Genomic DNA, 7,029 nt, shown 5'->3' with positions numbered 1-7,029 from the left:
GTTAACATATAAACAATGTTTACATACAATGATCCTGTCCAACAAGCATAAAGAAAACAAAGCAAATGTGGCTGGGCACAACTCATGAATATCTAGAGTCACAGTTAGCGTTTATGATTAAACCAACAATTTCTTTAGACCTTCCTCTGCCATTACCCACAAAGTTTCTTAGTCATTATAGCTCCCAATATTTTTGCCTCGTCTTTCAAAGTTTTCTTTTTTCCACAAGGGTAGCTACTTGGTGCACCCCTCTACTACCATCCACGAATCGCAGTAGATATAAATGGGTTTTGTACAGCTTGACCCTAGTAACAGTTCATAGCTGGCCACGTTGACTACAGCGGCCAGTTCAGCATACTGCGCACTTTGGCTGTTTTCCTCCATTGTAAGCTGCTTACCATCTCGAATCTGTATGGCAGCACTCCTCCAGGTGCGACCTTTGGCTGAGCTGTCGGTAAACTAGACTTTTACATCTTCTGATGTTTCCATGTCGGGTGAAAAGGGAGGCGTTTCCTTGATGGGAGATGGCTCATCAGAGCTGGTTGCGTCTGGGTATATGCTGACTGTGCTTTCTGTGACTTTTTCTACTAGTGCTGGACGTCCCTTTGGGGTTACCCACTGCACCCGACTTAATATATAATAGATCTATTTTTGCACTGTTGTTTCTTGGGCCCTCCCTCCAGGCGGGAGGTGTCGGTCAGACAATGCCATTCCCAGGATGGGTACTGGGGTGGTTATGACAGTGGGTAACTCCCCTCTCAGGGCCTCTGTGGCTTCTAAAACTGCGGCTGCTGCACACAGCATTTGTTCTAGCACGGTGTATCGGGCTTCAGCCCCCTTCCAGCCTCAGCTCCAAAACCCAAGGGGCTTTCCCTCTGCCTTAGGTGTATCTCCTTGCCATAAGCTCCAGTGGGGCCCCCCGTTGGACACATTTACATGGAGCCAGAACTCCCCTTCTGAGCGTCGTGCTGCTAGGGAGGCGTGGATGGTTACCTCCTTCTTGAGGGCCCGCATGGCATGCTGGTGCTCGGGGCCTCAATCCCACTGTGCCTTTTTTTTTGCACAAATTATACAAAAGCTGGGCCAATGCACTAAACTCAGGGACATGCAGGCGCCAGAAATTAAGCGCTCCCAGCTGGGCTTGCAGCTCTTTTACACTGTTGGGGGCAGAGGTATCTACCAGACTCTGCAGCTCCTTAGCCGGTATGATGGGTCCACCTTGTTGCTACTGGATTCCCAGGAATTCACACTGGGGCCCAGCTTCTTGGAACTTTTTGCTGGACAGCATGAATTCAAATGCCTGCACTTTCTCCTTTAGGGACTCAAAAGCACAAATGATTAATTCCTGGTCCTGGCCTCCCACCATGACATTGTCAACATACTGCCAGACATGCACCTTTGGGTGGCTCAACTGGACTTCGTGGACCACTGCAGCCAGCACTCCGTGGGCCAAGGTGGGGCTATGCACCCAGCCCTGGGGTAGGACTGTGTAGGTGTACTGCTGGCTTAGCCATGTGAAGGCAAACAAAGGTCAGTAATTTTCATGGATGGGAATAGCAAAGAACATGTCTTTAATGTCCACGATCCCATCCACTGGGGTCCATAACACCTAATGTTTTCTGTTAACGCAGGCACGGATGGGACCACAGCTGTTAAATGGTTGGTATTGGCATTTAAAACCCTAAAGTCAATAGTCAATCGCCAATCCCCATTTGGTTTACGTACTGGCCACACCGGGTTGTTGTACAGAGAATGAGTCCAAACGATGTTTCCATCCGCCAGCTGCCGATTGATGATGTCCCGGATGGGTTGTGTTGCCTCGGGGGGTGTGCGGTATTGAGGTCGGTGTACCTCCTTCACGGCCGGCAGGGCAAGTGGGGTCATAAAACATTGGGCCACTGCCATCATCACGTCCTTCTGCTCAATTTCCTGGGCTGTGGCACAGCCAAACTGTCAGGTTTCTTGTTTAAGAACTGCTGCCCTCGCAACACATTTAGTCCTAGTAGGTTCGGCCCTCCCCGGAGCATTACAGCAGCTGCTGTTACTACGGAGCCGTTAGGCAAAGTGAACGTGGACCGGACCAAATGTCTTGGTCATCTGGCACCTCCAACTCCTACCACTCGGTAGGGAACCTTTTCCATTCTGCACAGTCCAAAACACGTAGCTGAGCACCAGTATCTAGTAGCATGTTAACTGACTTTTTCCTTCTATTTAAACAAATCTTTGCAGGCACTTTGATTCAGGGGTGACTCAAAGAAAAAAAACAAACCAAAAAACCCACACTAATGAGCAAAAAATCACTGAAGACAGTATGACACTAGCAGCTACAACTGTGAAAGCTAGAACTCTCTAAAGAAAGTGCAGATGGGTGAACTTGGAAAAACAAACAAACAAAGATGAGATTCTTGACAGTGAGACCTTGCTGGGGTCGTTTGACCCCAGTACTCTTTCCTGCCATGGCAGGGGGTCAGACTTGATTTCATAGATTTCATAGACATTAGGGCTGGAAGGGACCTCCGAAGATCATCGAGTCCAGCCCCCCGCCCAAAGGGCAGGAAGTCAGCTGGGGTCATAGGATCCCAGCAAGATAAGCATCCAATTGATGATCTGCTCAGGTCTCTTCGACCCTACCAACTATGAAACTATGAAACATGAGCGGGCATGAGGGATGCAGGTATAAATACAGGAGTTGAGAGACCTGTCCTTCATAGAGAGCTTGGGGAGCATGAATAGTGTATGGTGTCTCTACCAGTCAAGGAAAAGCTTCTCCAGGTTGGACTGACTGTTAATCAGACCAAGAGGTGTACTGTCTGACGACAATAAACCTTTCTGAGCTTTTGCCACCAAGCACATATCTGTGTTGTGTTTTCTGCATCGCCTTTGGGATTTGGAAGCCCCAGTCTGTATATGGAAAAAGCAACAGCATCCAGATACCACGAGAGGAAATACACTGCATGACTCAGAACAACATTCAGTTGCCGTTAAAAAAAAATGATTAACTGTTTGAAAGGTGATTTCAATAACATTTGCAATGTTAAAACCCAGACATTTTAAACTTTTTTTCTTCCACAGCTAGGTTCTTTGTAATATTCTTCATTTTGAAAAAGATGTATTTTTTGATGGGAAAAAAAATCATTCCAAATATTTCATTCGGTCACAGAGCTGCAAACCAGCAGCCAACAGCCCTCACTAATGCAAGTGCAGTGTTTTCTAGCTACATTCCAGTTCTGGGCCCTGGGCACGGCTCTGGGAAAAATCTCTCGGACTTAACTATTAAAACCCGAGGGTGTGCAATCAGGCCCCCTGTCATTTCCATCCCTGCAAAGCTGATGCAAAATGCTACTGGGCCAGAATGCTCAAGGGGAAGGTGACCAGATATCCAGCTACAGACCCGTGGGGTTAGCATGAGAAAACCCTCCACTCTTTTCTCAGTTTTCTCCCTCTGAGCTCAAAATGGGGATTTTTCAATATGGTTTCCTGGGGACTTTCTTTTTTATTTTTAAACTTGGACTTTTTTCCATTGTGCAATCTGCTTCATTCAGGAGGCTTTGCAAACTGTGTCTGTGTAGGTAAGTTTGTCTCTGAAAGACAGCCTGGCCTGAGATCCCGTGACTTGCTAGTTTTACAACTACCGTGCCTGCCACAGGCTTCAGGACCAGGCAAGTTTGACTGGTAGCAAATGTATTTGGTAGCCGAAGGATCTGGAATTTCTGCTCCATCCCAAAGGAAGCTGCCTAGCTCCCGCACAAAGCATCATCTGACATATGAACTACATGAATAACTTGGCAGGGATTCAGACATTGCCAGTAACAGCTGCTGAAAGAACAGCTCCCTTTAGCATCTGTACATGCAGAGAGCCTAAGTTAGCACAGGGTATAAGAACAGAGTAGCCTCTGATCAGAGGGAGGAACTGCTGTGGGAAATACTGATTCAAGTTCAAGGATCCTGCAGGAAAATTTAAAGCAGAACAGCTCTTCCTGGCAAACTAAATTAACTGGAAGTCAGTGACCACACAGGCAATGAATCAGGAAGAGCTGCTCTGGAACACCTCCCTATATATGCATATCTTGAAAATATTCAGGCTAAGCCTCTTCAATTTCAGTAAAAACATGTGTTAAATGCTGGAATTGCTTCAGCCACAGCAATTCAGGGCCCTAGAAAAGAACTGTATTTGCTTTGAGCTCAGGGCAAGCAACTCCTGGCATTTCTCAGGGTCACAGCATTTGCACCATTATTGTCTGCACCCAATATGGTGATATTTCCATAAAGCTCCTCTCTCCCAGTCCTCACCCCGGCTCCACCATAGTACTCTGCAGGTTCACCTGTTGGCCTCAATGTCTTGATCCGGCCTGCCTATGCATCCAACCACTATCAATGACAGATCAAATAGATAATGTTTGTATACAGAGAGCACTAGGGCAATTAATCTACCGCAGAAGGTAGCAATCATCAACAGTGTTTCAACACCGGATCGCCTTTAGTGTGTTTATATACCTGGGGAATGACTACCACTGCACAAAGTGCAAATGAATGACTCACCCACCAGGCAGGAATTTCTACCTGCTGTCCCCCAGGCATAGTCTGAGCTGTTTATCACCCCATCCTGAAGTTGAGTTCATTTCCATTTAAGGGTCTAACTGTGGGTCAGACGTTGGCTGCAGAAAAAACAAAGGGTGGGTTGGGTTGTTTATCGCTCACAGACAGACTGGATCCACACCTCCTGCTGCACACAATCCTTATCACCCAGCAACTTATGCCTGATTGGCCCCATTCTCTACTAACCCCTGGCACAAATCAGGAGTAACTTGGTAGGAACCAAGGCTACTGTAGAGGTGGTTGTAGCTCGTGATGATGTAAAAGCCATGACTGAAAGGAGGATTGGGCCTCAATAAGTCACTGAGGTCTGTGAAGAAGGGATTTGGACCAGAGCTGTTTTTAGATCCCAAATTCCCCCCGACCCGCCACTTGCTCTAACTCAAGTTAAAAACAGACTCGGACTTTGCAAATCTAACTTCCTAGAGCTCTAACAGCCTTTCTAATGTCATTGTGAACCTAACAGACTGCGGTTCATACCCATTTGTTCAAGAAAGTACAAAGGGGAGGGTATTTGACTGTCAGTTCTCTATTTAAGAACTGTTCAAGTCATTTTACTGCAATGTTCTTTGCTGAATATTCATAGTATCATTAAAATGCAGGGAAGGAGGGAACCTCAAGAGATTTTCTAGTGCCAGCCCCGTGCATTACGGCAGGATCGAGTACACCCAGTGATCCCTGTGAGATCCCTAGGGAGCCTGTGCCAGTGTTCCACCACCCAGGCAGCTGGCAATTTGTCCTAATAATCAACTCAAACCTTCACTGCAAAGTAAGCTGCTTCTTGTCCTTTCCCCAGTGCCTCCTTTATAACAATTCTTTATATTTATGTAATACCACATACCAACGCCCGCACACTATATCCCATACTTATTCAAACAGAAAATGAACGTTTTCCCCTAATCAGAATAGTAAAAATAGCCTCTTGTCTTATATGTGCATGCAAAACCATCCTCCCCTTCTCAAAACATTGGAAGTAGTATGTGCTCAGTCATGGAAACCACCTAGGAAGCTGATTCAGTGCAGCCCATACTGAGCCTACCACAAAACACTTGGCCCAAGTGCACGCTGAAATGTGCACGCGCAAGTCATTTCTTGATTCATGGTATTTCAGACTAAAAAGGTTTCCCTGTGCGGCGGCTGGCAGCTGTTCCAGTTCTAAGAAAGGCCTCCAGCAGCCTACTACTTGCTCTCCGCAGCTTCTGCCCGCAACCCTTTGCCCCTTTCCTCCCCTTACTGCTGAATACACTTCAGTTCCATGTCTTGTGCTAGGGGAGGGAACAGAGCCTGAGCAGGGGCTAACAGTAAGGGGGAGGGGGAGACAAACTGGTGGGTAGACGTAGGAGAGCTGCAGGGGGAAAAATGGGAGGGCAGAAGGCAGGGGGGGCACCTGATCCCACCCCTTAGTGACTATTTTCCCTGCTGAAGCACTGGGTAGGGGATGAATTCAAGACAATCTTCCAATAATCCTTAGAAAATTATTCCAAAGTTATACATTTTCCATATATAGAATCTAATTTTTGGAGGGCCATCTTATATTCGAGTAAACATGGGGGCGGGTGCACATACTGTATTTGTATATATTTTTAAATTCCATAGTCATGTTACAACCTCAGCTTTCCAATGCTTTTGTCTATTCAGGAAAGGAATTTGAGGTCAAGTGAAAAATGTTGGGCTTCCCAAAGTAATTAATTACCGGTCTTCTTAGCCACACCGGTGTTCTTCCCAGGCTTGCCCCGTTCCCGACCCCGCAGGGTTACTCCTGGTCACATCAGTAACTGGGTTGCTGTGCCACCCTGTGTTACATACCTCCACCCTCTGTTTTGGCATCACTAAGGAAGGGGTGTGAGAGCATGGGAAAGAAAAGAAGAAAGAAAAAGAAATTTGGAGTGTCCACATTGATGACTCTGAAACTCATGATAAGCTTGGGCCTACTCACAAAAGTTAAAACACAGAATACTGATGCTAACTGCAAATTGCAAGAGGATGCGAGTTCATGGCCAGGCCATCTGAGAAGGAATAATGAAGTATCTCTTCCAGTTCATCTTACTATATTCATGATGATTTCAGGCAGACTCTTAGTTATCTGGTCTGTAACTAATGAACTGTCTATCCTTGATTAATTAGCAAGGTAAATATTTCTTTCGCAACTAACTTGTGTTTATGTGCAGGAAGAGACATTCTCCATATGTAATAGATGTCTCCTCCTGATTTAGTATGTTTTTTCCTGGCTGTAAATCAGTTTCTTAAGATGTTTCAAACTGGATAACCTCTTGTTACTGAAGAAGGTAACTCATTCAAATTTCTGATAACCAGTAATGAGAGGTTTTTCCTGTCAATTACTGCTTGGGACTCTCTCGAGTCACACAACTAAAAGAATGCTTTGAAGATGCTAAACTAAGGGTATAAAAAGGCAGTAAAACAGCAAACAGCGCGCAC

General features: G+C 46.0%; 1 long non-coding RNA gene across 1 annotated transcript in view; it reads right to left on the bottom strand.

Annotated features, from left to right (window-relative positions):
- Positions 1 to 6,738, bottom strand: part of LOC109288634 — a 23,367-nt gene extending 16,629 nt beyond the window's left edge. Inside the window, exon 1 of the long non-coding RNA XR_002095199.1 lies at positions 6,488 to 6,738. This is a non-coding gene — a long non-coding RNA (uncharacterized LOC109288634). The remainder of the gene's footprint in view (positions 1 to 6,487) is intronic.
- Positions 6,739 to 7,029: the final 291 nt, after the last annotated feature.

Source organism: Gavialis gangeticus, unplaced genomic scaffold (genome assembly GCF_001723915.1).
Source record: "Gavialis gangeticus isolate Ggan-Ray unplaced genomic scaffold, GavGan_comp1, whole genome shotgun sequence".
NCBI lineage: Eukaryota > Metazoa > Chordata > Crocodylia > Gavialidae > Gavialis > Gavialis gangeticus.
The sequence above is the reverse complement of the archived record's forward strand: the minus strand, read 5'-3'. Positions and strand labels throughout refer to the sequence as shown.